General features: G+C 36.8%; 1 long non-coding RNA gene across 1 annotated transcript; it reads left to right on the top strand.

Annotated features, from left to right (window-relative positions):
• Nucleotides 1-1,560: 1,560 nt before the first annotated feature.
• On the top strand, nt 1,561-11,932 carry LOC124989629 (uncharacterized). Its single transcript, XR_007109596.1, has 2 exons — nt 1,561-1,640; nt 11,816-11,932. It is a non-coding gene; the product is annotated as an uncharacterized LOC124989629 (long non-coding RNA).
• Nucleotides 11,933-14,506: the final 2,574 nt, after the last annotated feature.

Below are 14,506 nucleotides of genomic sequence, written 5' to 3'. Positions count from 1 at the left end.
TCTGGTTCCTTTCTGGGAGTTAGTCTTCAGGCAGAATCTTGAAGAATATGTGGGAATTTACCAAGTAGGAGAGAGGATGCTCAATGGGGAGAATATCGCAACAACTTGGGCCTGTGAGAAAGAACGCTGGGGCTGGGGACGTGCTGCAAGTTTTTTATCAGGAAGCAGAACTTTCTGCAGTGAAGAAACTCTTCTGAATCTGTGCTGTCCATTGTGGTTGCTACTGGTCACATGTGGGGCTGAATTTTTCACTTTATTTCATCTTAATTTAAATTGAAGTAGCCCGTGTGCTTAGTGACTACTAGATAGTGATCACAGATACAAATGGTATCTCTGAGAGAGTGATGCAGGATGAAGCTGGAGTGGTTAGTGGGGTTAGCTTCTGGAGGCTTTTGTGTTGGTGGTGTTATGTATGTAATTAGGAATTTAAGAGATGTGGTTTTCAGACTGTGTTCCGTGGTCAGTGATTTTGTAGGAGTAACTTGGGCTACTGGGGCTGGCAGTGGGAAGCAGAGAAGAATCTACCTCCCACTACCAACCCTGGTAGCATGAGTAACTGGGCAGAGGTCCATTTTCTCTTCTCCAAACCATCTCATGAGTCTCTTTCCACTGAGCAGCTCTGGTTTTATGCATTTAACATATCAGGGTTTTAACAGTATTATTAGGGGAGAATGACTCTTTAGGGGATGATGAGAAATGGAATGACAGAGATTTGAGTTTCTGATAACCCCCTTTGGTTAGGAAGGAACTGGAGAATGATAAAAGAAGTGGGAGTCTGTGTTGGCAGTCTGGTAAAGAGGTGGTACTGCCTGAAGCAGACAGTGGCAGCAGCAATGAAGAGAAGCAGCAAATTTAAGTGAGACTCAAGAGGGACGTTAGATGGGCCTTGGTAAGAAGTAAATATTGAGAGTAAGAGAAGGCATTCAGGATTACTACTGGTTTCAATTGTCAGAGTCAGAGTGAGTAAAGGTGCCAGAGGACACAGAAGAGAGAAAAATTAAGAAAAGTACAATCACAATGCTAATCCAGAAACTAACCAACTTATACCTCAGACTAATCACTACCTGAGTACGTTTTTATCATGATGATAAACAGAACCAAAGGCAGGGGAGCCATTGATTACAGACTGACTCTTCCAAGGCTGAGCTGGATTGTGAATATTACGCTGGTGTAAAAAGAAATGTATAGAGATGATTTGAGGATTGATGGTGAATAGCCACAGACAACCTATCACCATCCAAATCATTGGTACACCAGAGTTTCCAGGTGACCTATTGATCTTCAACATGAGAAATGCAACTCAGAGTCCTGAGTGGGACTCAGGAGTCTACATTTTTAACAACTCACCAGGTAATTCTTGTACATCCTGGAACTGTAAACCTATCTTTCTAGAATCTCACACAAAGTTCTAGCCCCCAGGACAAGAGAGAAGCTCAGATCAGGGTAGAGGTTTTGAAATAAAAATTAACAGGATAGTTTCAGGTACTTGGTGATCCATAGCCTGAGGGGCACTTCTGTTTCATTAGAGAAGCAGCAACAGCAGTGTCTGCCCTGAATCCAGGAAAAAGAACAAAGCTGCACTTTTGTACAGTGTTCAGGAGGACAGTGTCCTTGGTGGTGTGCACAGGATCAATTTGTTGGTAAGTAAGGACATAGGAGACACCCATGGAAAAACCTGGGGGTGAAAAATTTGCCAGGGCATCAGGCTTCCTACAAGAGCTGAATGGGACAGTCACCAAGGCAATGTGTCATGTTGGTAACTGTGATCTCATGTTCATTTCTGGCTGGGGAAGCCTGAAAACAATCAGGGTACCTGTACAGATGAGGAAGCTAAGCTTCAAAGACCACAGGTCTGTTGTTTTGTGTGGTCTCAGGCAGCACAGCTGGTTAGTGAAATTGTAATGCAATTCTGCCTGACTTCAAAACTTGAGCTTTTGTGACAAGTGCAATGATGGAGGTAGAAAGTCTTCTATTGGTTCTGAAAATAATCAAAGAGTGGAACATTCTCCAGCTTTGAACTCAGTGTTTTTTGTTCTTGGCAAATCTTCTAATGACCTAAGTCAATAAACTATGGCTGAGGTCAACATGAAGTGTTTTCAAATGGGTGTTGGCAAGAAGCTTATTCATTGTTAATAAAGAACTGGCTGTGGATACAGTTGGCTTAAACTAATTTTACTAATTTTTTAAAAACAATGTTCTTGGATATCATTCATTGACATAATTTTTGAGATGCTGGGGATCAAACTCAGCACCTTGTGCATTCTAGAAGCGCTCTCCCATGAGCTACATCTCCAGCCCTTAATGCAATTATTACATAAAAGGAAAAGATAGACAAAAAGAGTACAGAGCTGGGAAGTCAAATTGTGCCTGTCCAAATATCATTCAGAAAATGTAAATGTCAAATAGAACTATAGGGTAGGTTTTCAACATAGCCTGGGAAATCGTAAAAGACAGGAAAGACAGGTTTTAAATGATGAGGAGAAAAACCATTTTGATCCTATATAAAGAAGTGACCACTTCCCTAAAACATTTTAAGGTTTCTCTAGAGACAAGGTGAATCATAATGGAGTGGCCTGAATACACTTTGGTTTTGAATACACAAATAGCTCAAGGCAAGGTGATGGTTTGACTAAAGCAAAAAAGCAGAAGTCATAAAGAATAAGACTTGCCAAGAAGTCCTCATGAACTAAGGTGGACTGGCATTCTTTTGGATGCAATGAAAAATTTTGAAATTAGACCTTCTGGAACTAGATGATTGAATGAATGTGCAGATCTACTAAAAACCACTGAATTTTGCACTTTAACAGTGTGAACTTTATATAACATAAATTAAATCTCAGTAAAGCAGTTATGAAATAAGATAGTAATAAGATATGGAAAGATTTAGTCACAAAACACACAGACACCACACAAAACTTAAAACATTTTTAACTGGAAAATTGAAAGATATGTTGGTCACAGTTGAACAAAAGTTAATTGCATAGAAGATTGTTTAAATCTTAGAGTGATAAAACATAAGAAAAGGAAATAATTGGGTAGACACACAAACAACATGAAAAAGCAAGGGAACAAATCACTCCAAACAATCCAAGATAGTCCAATTACAGGATCCATTGACACCACAGTGGAAAAATGTCAGAGAAGGAGTTTAGAATATACATAGTTAAACTAATCTGTGAAGTAAAGGATGGTATATGGAGTGAAATCAGAGAGAAAATACAGGAAGTAAAAAAATCACTTCAATAAAGAGATAGAGATTCTGAAAAGAAAAGCAGAAATATTTGAGATGAAGGACTCAATGAACCAAATTAAATATTCAATTGAAAGCATCACCAATATACTAGATCACTTGGAAGACAGAGTTTCAGGCAATGAAGACAAAATATATAATCTTGAAAGCAAAGTTGACCATGGAGAAGAGATGTTGAGACCATGAACAGAACTTCCAAGAAATATGGAATAACCTAAAAGGATCAAATTTAAGATTTATTGGATAGATGATGGTTCAGAAATACTAACCAAAGGAATTCACTGTTTTTTTGATTAAATAATATCATAAGTTTTCCCAAATGTAAATAATTAAAAGGAAATCAAATATAGGAGACTTACAGGACCCCAAATACACAAAATTACAACAGACCCACACCAAGTTACATTATTATGAACATGCCTAACATACAGAATAAGAATATAATTTTAATGGCTGCCAGAGAAAAACAACAGGTAACATTTAGAGGGAAACCAATCCAGATCTCAGCTGATCTCTCAACCTAGACCCTCAAATCTAGGAAGTCTTGGAATAATATATACCAAGCTCTGAAAGAAAATGGATGGAACCAAGAATACTATACCCAATACAATTAAACTTCCAAATTGAAGATGAAATAAAAACCTTCCATGAAAAACAAAAGTTAAAATAATTCACAAGTAGAAAGCCTGCACTATAAAATATACTCAATAAGATATTTTGTGAAGACGAAATGAAAAATAAAAGTGAAAACCAGGAAAGGGAGGAACTATGCTAGAAGAATAGTCAATCAAATGAGAAACTAATTCAAACTAAACACAGGGAGCTTTTTCAGGATGGTAGAACAGAGGAAGTTGCTTTCCTGGCTGCTCTATGGAGTGAAACCACTCTCAGCAAGGTGGGTGAATTAAAAAAAAAAAAAAAAAAGTGGGGAGACTTTACTGGAATTTAAAACTGAAAATTCAAAGCAGGTTGGGGACTCAGGAGGTTGTATATAATAAGATAAGGAAGAAATCCCCAGTGGCACAGCCACTGTCACAGCTGGGTTGGACACACCAGCCAAAGTGGTTCCTCCATGAGCATAGTGGAGGGATAAGGGAATTAAAGGAACCTACATTTTGGGTAGGCCCAAGGCATGTTTGGGTACAAAGTGTTTAGAGATCAAGGACATTGCCCAGCAAACTTGAAAGGTGTGCTGCACAATATCCATGTGTGGGGAGAGAAGCTGCCATTTTCCCAAGTGGCATGAAGAGGACAAAGGAAGGAACCATTTTGGAGCCACAGCTCGGGGACCAGCAGCTGAGGAAGTTGATTCCTGGCAAACCTGAGTTTGGCCTGACATATAGGCCTGGTAAACACACACAGACTGTATTTAAGTGACCAGGAAAAAATCAAATGGGTAGAGATGTTTATACAGGGAACAACTGATCATGGAAACCTTCCTGGCTCTATCCCTTCCCCTACAATCTGACTCTTTCAGGACTGGCTGGGAGAAACATATCTGGCTAGGAACATGGAAGAGCCAGGGTGGGAGAGATTATTTGGAGACTGAACCCAAGAAATGAGTCCCCCACCATACAAGCAGAACCTAGGGGAGGTCTCTAGGGTACAGTCTTCCAGCATGGACCAGCAAGTACTAGGTGCTGGAAGTGCACTGATTTAAAATCTCCAGACCAACTGGCGTTAAGTGAAGAGCCTGGAGCCCACCTAAGCAAAGCCCTTTCCATTGGTATTAATTTTTGTGTTCTTGCTTTTTATTTTTTTACTACACTTGTTTGATTGTTATCAAATTTTAGCTACATTATTTCTTCTTAATTTCATATATTTATTTGCCTACTCTTATTTTTTGGTTCCTACTACATAATTTGAAAATAATTTGATTGCTATTCTAGCTTCTTTCTGATATGCACACTTCAAATTATAAAGGTTCATGAGTTCTGTTTCATCCCAGAGATCCTGATATTTTAAGCTTTTATCATCACTTAGTTCAGTGCACTTTTTATTTACTTTTGTTGTGCTTTCTTCTTTGACCTCTGAGATATTTATGTGTGTCATTTAATTTTGAAATAGTTGACATGTGGGGATGGGGTTCTGTATATTTTAAGGTGTTTGATTTCTAATGTGATAAATCAATCAGGAAACACAGTCTGCATGATTTCAAATTTAAAAATGTAATGGAAATGCTTTTTATATTGATTGTATTGGTTACATTCATGTCAAAACTGATCAATATGCATACTTCAAATATGTGCATTTTATTGCACTTCAATTTTACCTCAATAAAGCTATGTGAAAATTTAAAAACAGAAATAAATCAAAATGACAGGGAATGAAAATCATATCTCAATAATAACATTGAATGTAAGTGGCTTCAACTCATCAATCAAAAGACATAGACTGGGAGATTGGTTTAAAAAACAGGACACAACAATATGCTGCCTTCAAGAGTCTCATCTCATAGGCAAAGACATTCACAGACTGGAGACAAAAGGATGGGAAAAAAAATACCACTCACATAGATCTTGTAAACAAGCAGGAGTTTCTATCCTCATATCAGAAAAAGTGAACTTAAGCCTAAGTTAATCAGAAGGGACAAAGAAAGTCATTTCTTCCCGCTTAATGGAATTATACACCAACAAGAAATAACAATTGTAAATACTTATGCCCCAATCAATGGAGCACCTATGTACATCAAACAACCCTTCTGAATTTCAAGAATCAAATAGACCACAACACAATAATACTGGGTGACTTTAATATCACAGGTGGATAGATCCTCCAAACAGAAACTAAATAAAGAAGTTATAGAACTAAAACATACAATTAATAATTTAGATTTAACAGACATATGTAGAATATTTTATCCATCAATGACTGAATATACTTTCTTCTCTGAGACACATGGATCCTTCTCTAAAATAGACCATATCTTAGGCCACAAAGCAACTCCTGGCAAATACAAAAAAAATAGAGATAATACCTTGCATCCTGTCAGATCATAATGGAATGAAATTAGAAAGCAATGATAAAATAAAAAATAGAAGTTACTCTAAAACCTGGAGACTAAATAATATGCTATTAAATGATGAATGGATAGCAGAAAAAATCAGGGAAAAAATTTTAAAAATAGAGGAAAAGAGAATATCAAAACAACATATCAAAATCTCTGGGACACTATGAAGGCAGTGCTAAGAGGAAAACTCATTGCATTGAACTCATTCATTAAAAGAATAGAAAGTCAACAAATAAATAGTCTAACACTACATCTCAAATCCCTAGAAAAAGAAGAACAAATCAACACCAAAAGCAGTAGAAAACAGGAAATAATTAAAATCAAAGCTGAAATCAATGAAATTGAAACAAAAGACACAATCCAAAAAATAGATAAGCCAAAAAGTTGGTTCTTTGAAAAAAATCAATAAAATTGATAAACACTTAGCCAAGCAAATGTAGAGAGAGAAAAAACTCAAATTAATAAATTCATGTTAAAAAACAAAATACCAGAAAAGACACTACTGAGATACAGATGATAATCAGAACCTATTTTGAAAATTTATTCTCTAATAAAATAGAAAATCTTGAAGATATTAATGAATTTCTAGAGACATATGACCTATTCAAGTTGAATTGGGTGGACATAAGAAATTTAAACAGATTGATCTCAAACAATGGAATTGAAGACAGCAACAATAGTCTACCAGAAAGGAAAAGCCCAGGACCAGATAGATTTTCAACTGAGTTCTACGAGATTTTCCAAGTAGAACTAGCAACAATCCTCCTCAAATTATTCCATCAAATAGAGAAGGAGAGGATCAACCAAACTCATTCTATGAATATAATATCACACTGATGACCAAACCAGACAAAGACACATCAAGGAAAGAAAATTTCAGACCAATATCCCTAATGAACATAGATGCAAAAATTTTTATAAAATACTGGCAAATCACATACAAAATATATTAAAAAGATAGTGCACTATGATCAAGCAGGGTTCATCCCAGGGATGCAAAGTTGATTCAACATACAGAAATCAATAAACATAATGCATCACATCAGCAGACTTAAGGACAAGAATCACATGATTATCTCAATAGATGTAGAAAAGACTTCAACAAAATAGAGCATTCATTCATGTTCAAAACACTAGAAAAACTAGGGATAGTAAGAACATACCTCAACATTTTAAAAGGTATATATGCTAACCCAACACCAACATCATTCTAAATGGAGAAAAATTGGAAACATTCCCTCTAAAAACTGGAACAAGACAGGGATGTCCTCTTTCACCACTTCTATTCAACATAGTCCTGGAAAATCTAGTCAGATCAATTAGACAGAAGAAAGAAATTAAGGGGATACAAATAAGAAAAAGAAGAGCTCAAACTATTTCTATTTGTTGGTGACTTAATTCTATATTTAGAAGACCCAAAATACTCTACCAGAAAACTTCTAGAACTCATAAGTGAATTCAGCAAAGTAGCCAGATATAAATTTAACACCCATAAATCAATTACATTCTCTACATCAGTGATCAATCAACTGAAAGAGAAATTAGGAAAACTAACCCATTCACAATAGCCTCAAAGAATATAAAATACTTGGGAATTAATCCAGAAGAAGAGGTGAAAGACCACTACAATGAAAACTACAGAACACTAAGGAAAGAAATCAAAGAAGACCTTAGAAGATAGAAAGATCTCTATGTTCTTGGATAGGCAGAATTAATATTGTCAAAATGACTATACTACCAAAAGCACTATACAGATTTAATGCAATTCCTATTAAGGTTCCAAAGATGTTCTTCATAGCAATAGAAAAAGCAGTCATGAAATTCATTTGGAGTAAGAAGAGACCCAGAATAGCCAAAGCAATCCTCAGTCAGAAAAGTGAAGCAGGAGGCATTACAATACCAGACCTTAAATTATACTACAGAGCTATAGTAACAAAAATGGCATGGTATTGGTATCAAAACAGATATGAGGACCAATGGTACAGAATAGAAGACATAAAGACAAATCCACATTAATAAGTTATTTCATACTGGATAAAGGCCCCATAAACATGCATTGGAGAAAAGAACCTCTTCATTAAATGGTGCTGGGAAAACTGGAAGTTCACATGTAGCAAAATGAAATCTAACCCCTATCTCTCACCCTGCACAAAACTCAACTCAAAGCAGATCGAGGAATTAGGCATTAGACCAGAGACCCTGTACTTACTAGAAGGAAAAGTAGGCCCAACTCTCCATCATCTAGCTTAGGGACCAACTTCCTCAACAAGACTCCTAAAGCACAAGAAGTGAAATCAACAATAAATAAATGGGATGGTATCAAACTAAAATGCTTCTTCACAGCAAAGGAAACCATCAAGAGTGAAGAGAGAGCCTACAGAATGGAGAAAATCTTTCCACCTGCACCTCAGATATAGCATTCATCTCCAGGGTATATATAAAGAACTCAAAAAACTTAACACACACACCCACACACCAAGAAAAAAAAAAAAGTCCATAAATGGGCAAAGGAACTGAAGAGACACTTCACAGAAGAAGAAATACAATGGTCAACAAAATATGAAAAAATGTTCAACATCACTAGCAATTAGAGAAATGCAAATTAACACTACACTGAGATTTCTTCTCACTCCAGTCAGAATGACAATTATCAAGAATAAAAGTAGCAATAAATGTTGGCGAGGATGTGGGGAAAAAGGTACACGCATACATTGCTGGTGGGGGACTGTGAATTGGTGCAACCAGTCTGGAAAGCAGAATGGATTCCTCAGAAAACCTAAATGGAAGCACTATTTTACCTAATTATCTCACTCTTTGGCATATTCCCCAGAGGACTTAAAATCAGCATATTATAGTGATACAGCCACATCAATGTTCATAGCATCTCAATTCACAGTAGTTAAGATTGGAACCAACCTAGGTGCCCTTCAATAGATGAATGGATAAAAAAATGTGGTACATATCCACAATGAAATATAACTCAGTCATAAAGAAGAATGAAATTATGGCATTTGCCAGTAAATGGAAGGAACTGGAGACTATCATGCTAAGTGAAATAAGCCAATCCCCCCCAAAAAACAAAGGCTGAGTGTTCTCTCTGATATGCAGATGCTGACTCACAATAGGTGGGCATGGGGAGGTGCGGGGGAGTAGAGGTTCACCGGATTGGATGGGGAGAATGTAGGGAAGAGGGGGGATGGGCATGGGAAAAATAGTAGAATAAATTGAGCATAACTTTCTTCTGTTCATATATAAATACACAACCATCCACAATATATATATAACCACAAAAATGAGAAATTATACTCCATGTGTGTGTGATATGTTGAAATATATTCTATTGTCATGTGTAACTAAAAAGAACAAATTAAAAACATAAGAAAAGGAAATCATGAGTTATAAAAGAAAAATGGAGTTAAGATGATGTAACTGGGAGCAACACATAAACAACAACATTCCAGAAGAGCAAAATATATAGGGTTTTAAAATTCATTTGGCAATTATTCTATCTGTGGAAATGCAAGGGATTTCCAAAATACACAAAACAATCTTGAAAAAGAACAAATTCAGAAGACCCACACTTTCAAACTCATTACAAAATGACAGTGGCCAAGACAGTGTTTTGCTAGCATGAGGAAAAACACATGGATCAATGGAATACAACTGTGAGACCAGAAACAGATCTCCATATAGAGAAAAGCAGGGAGGCTCCTAAAAGAGTAAAATAGGACTACCCAGTGATCCAGTAATGCCACCTCTGGGTCTATAGCCAAAGGAATTGAAATCAGTATCTCAAAGAAACATCAGTACCCCCATGTATTGCAGCAGTATTCACAATAGTCAAAACATGAAAGAAACCTAAATGTTCCTTGAAGTTGATTGGATAAAGAAAGTGTGACCCATACATACAATGGGGTGCTAGTCCCTCAGGAAAGAAGAACCTGCCATTTGGGACAACTTGGATGAACCTGGAGGGCATTATGCTGATTGAAATAAGCCAAACACTAAGGACAAATAATATATGATCCCACTGATTTTTAAAATTTAATTTCCTTTATTATATGTTTCTTTTTGAGGTGGTTTTCCATTAGCAACGTGATGATGAGTTTAGAGTAGCCAAACTCATAGAAACAGAGAGGAAAATGGTGATTGCCAGAGGCTATGGTGAGGAGAAAAAGGGAGGAGCTATTAAGAAAAGGTTATGAAGTTTCATTCATGCAAAATGAATGAGTCCTAGACATCTGGAGTACAGGCCGGTGCCTTTAATAATATTGTGCTGTATACTTAAAAACTGGATGCCAGTGTAGATCTCATGTTAAGTGCTTTTATCCCTCTTTCTCTCTTCTCTCTCTGTCTCTCTCTTTCACACACACACACATACACACACACTAAATAGGATGGGCAGTTTTGGAGGTGTAGTATATGTTTATGGTCTAGATTGTGATAACTTCAGAGATATAAACTTATCTCCAAACTCATCAAATTACATATGCTAAGTATGTAAAACATTTTATATGTCAATAATACCTCAATAAAGAAGTTTAAAAACAATAGGTTTATTCATTTATGTTCAATTGATTTTAGACAAGACTGCCAAGACAATTTAATAGGAAAGGAATATTTCCAAATATGGTGCTATGACATGTGATATGAATATCAATACATCTATGCAAGAGAATGAATTGGATCCTTGCTTTATGCCATATTCAAAAATTAACTTGAAATCAGTTGTGGACCTAAATTAAAGAGATGAAACTATAAACTTCATTAAAAAAAACCATAGGATTAATTTTTAAGGCCTTTGATAATCAGTGATTTCTTAACAGCAAAAGTACAGCAACAAAATAAAAATTAATGGGGTTATGTCAAAATTAAAAAGTTTTGTGTCACAAATGATACCATCATAACAGTAAAAAGACAACCCGTGGATCGGGAGAAAATATTTACAAATCACCTATCTGATAAGGGACTTTGTTAATCTATCTTTGTTATAGGGGCTTATTTTGTTAGAAATATTGTGATGCTGCCAGAAAACAGGCACATGCTCAAAAGTTACTCGCAAGGCACACTCTACTTCTGCAGAAGAGTGTGCTATCAAACTAAGTCTGGAAAGCAAGCACATCGGGTTGGACAGCCCACCAGTTCTTATCCTTAAGGCAGCACTACCCACTGCTCTGATAGGAGGAGCTCTGGGTTACAATCTACACATTTGGTAATGTTAAAATTGGGGAGGGTAGAGGAAGGCTATGGTTAAGGCTATGTTTGGATCTTATCCCAATTTTACATTAAGGCTAAGTACTATATTCTGAAAAGGAACCACCAGACTTTCTATATCTCACAAGTTCCCCTGCTTTTTCATACCTTTTTGGTCTCCTTGTCATTTTTGTTCTTCTGACCTTCCATATTGCCATCTTCTACCCATATTAACTTTTTGAAGTGGAAGACACCCATGGTAATGAGTTCTCCCCTTTTTAGCAGTTCAGATAGCTGTTCTGGTGATCAGGAGCACTTGGTAAGACCCTTTCCAGCTCAATTGAGACTTGTTTTCTTTTCAGGTTCAACAGCCTGGAAGTGATGAATTGCAAATTCCAGAGGAGGAGTCTAAGCAGCAGCTTATAATAATCATACCAGAAGAAAAAAAAAAAAAAGAAAAAAGAAACACAGATAGGTCTTAAATTGACTCAGAACAAACTTGTGACGCTGACAGAGCTTTTGTGATATTTATCAAGCACTCCTATATAAAATTCCTTCCTTTATAACATCCCAATTTTACTTACTTTTGGGAGAATTGAGCTAAATGTATGTCTCAAGTTACATAAAAGAACCATTATCTTTTCTTTTATATATCCATGTACAGCTGTGCTTTGGTTGTATTCTCCAGCCAAGGTGTTTAAAACCAAGTTTGTCAAAATTAACCTTTTTCCTAACTGTCAGGGATCACTCTCAGTAATGTGTGAGAAATCTCTTGGCTCCTTTAGCTTTCCTCTACCAGTTGTGCCATCTGCTAGGATGGGCCAGTGTCTTTCTTGCTGACTTCATGTAGCTTCTCTTGGAAGCATCAGGGACAATTCCCTCTCCAATAGACTGTTTGACTCTTAGCAGGTCACTCCCATCTCCATGGTTGTGCTTGGATGTGAACCGTGAGCTAGAACAGAGTGCCATGTGAATCAGGCACTCAAACCAATGGATCCCAATGCAAGTTCCCAAAACCAGGTGTCACTGCCTAATGGCTTGAACTTTGCTCAGTTCCCACACATCATGGATGTCTTCCCACAAAATACTTTGCTTCATAATACTTAAAACACAGCTGAAACTTTTGAACTCTTTGCATAAAGAATTATACCTGTTAGAATTTTAACTCTTAGGAACCTTGCTTTCAGTGAAGATCCAGAAACAACACAGTCTTAAACTGTTATCCCATTTACCAACAACTTATAAAAACACATCAAATAGATCCAATATATTGTCTTATAGCATTTAAGAAGCCAAGAGTACTTGAATTTATATTTAGCAATTGCTGTTTTAGTGTTTTATCTTTACAAAGTAATCAGATGTCTTTTGTAACAAACACATTTATGAAGATTAATCACAGTTATGTTAAAACTTATTCACACATTTTTTACTTAGATTACCCATGAAAACCAAGGTAGTAGTCAAGTCTAGTTAACACTTTTAGTCAGTTATTTCTGCAAAGAAAATCCTTTAGAACAATGAATATTGCACATGAAACACTTTATGGAAACTAATATTTTCTTGATTGGCTGTCCACCTAGAAAAACATGTGGTAGTAATTTAAAAGACATCTTTACTCTTATCTATTTAACCAATTTAAGTTGAACTTTTTCTCAAAGGTTTAAGTCACATGAACTAAAAGGTATTTGAATCCATTTTTTAAAAATTTATGACCTCTCATATACCTATATGCCAATTTTGATACCATGTAAATGATATGTAGACAAAAACACAAATATAGACATAGAATACATGAGTGTGCACAAATATGCATAAAACCAACAGGAAACAAAGATTTTATAGCTTTTCCTTGAATAATTGTCCTCTGAATAAAGACAGCAGGAAAAACAGAGGGCTAAAAACTCCAGTTAGACAAAACAAGACTAATGGGAACACAACATTTATTTAGGCACTCAGGACCAAATGTGAATTCATCATAAAAACCATGAGCTCAGATAAGACAGAGTTCTGAAAGAGAAAAAAACAAAAAACACAGCTGTAATTACTTGAGTAATCTATATCAGAGTGCACTTTTGGATCAGATGAGAGTCAGTCCAGATGTTTAAAGAATGTGAGGGTCCATGAGTTCCTCAGGAAAGAGTTCTCAAGGAAATGAAGACTTGTTTATGTAAGGATCTTTCCATTATCCTTCTCTGCCTAGGCCTAGAATTATTATTCCCCATTCATAGCATTTATTGTCTCCTTTTCCCTTCTGTGGTCCTTTGGTATATTGTCTCTTAGGGTATATTGAGTGGGGCTCATTCTGTCCCTGATTTTTAGGGCCTGCTTTTCTTAGGTTACTTGTTCCATGGTGGAGAGTATAATTTTAGCCTATGTCTCTTTTCTCCTCATCCCTTTTTACATTTTGAGCTACATTCATTCCCCTTATACTTTTTGAGCTTCCCTCAATAATTTCTCTAAACTTGTATCCTTTCAATTTTCTAGTTTCTGTAATTTTCTAGCAATGTCAGGCCAGCCATTAGTCCCAAAATGTAGCTTTAATGTTTCTTGCCCTAAGAGGTCATCAACATCTAATCCAGAATATTTTCTTGTAGAGACATACTTGCAGCTGTTTGGGGAGGAGGCTGCGCCCACCTGCTGGCGCCCAACACCTCCTCCCCTGCCCTTACTGTGCACACGCCCCAGCTGCATTTGCAACGTGGCCCCAGCAACCTTGTGCATGAGGTGTCAGACGTCGGAGCATGCGGGAACTTCGGCTCCTGGGGGCGCCGCTCTACACGAAAACAACACTTCACCCCGCAAGACCTGCACTTGGACCGGGAAGATGCCACCAGTATCTTGTCCCACAAGGCAAAGAGAGGCCTTAACTATCCTGGAAGGCGGAGCTGGTGTTGGCACCAAGGCATCTACTTGGGGAGAGAAGCAAGAAAGGAAGCATCCCTGAGAAAAATAAAGAAGTTGTTCATTCCCAGTCCGCCTCTGATTCTTTCCTGAGGTCTTGTTGCTGCAGGCAGCAACATTTTCTCATCTATTTCTTCAGTCTATTTGAAAAT

The sequence above is a fragment of the Sciurus carolinensis genome, chromosome 7 (assembly GCF_902686445.1).
Source record: "Sciurus carolinensis chromosome 7, mSciCar1.2, whole genome shotgun sequence".
NCBI classification, from domain to species: Eukaryota; Metazoa; Chordata; class Mammalia; order Rodentia; family Sciuridae; genus Sciurus; species Sciurus carolinensis.
The sequence above is the reverse complement of the archived record's forward strand: the minus strand, read 5'-3'. Positions and strand labels throughout refer to the sequence as shown.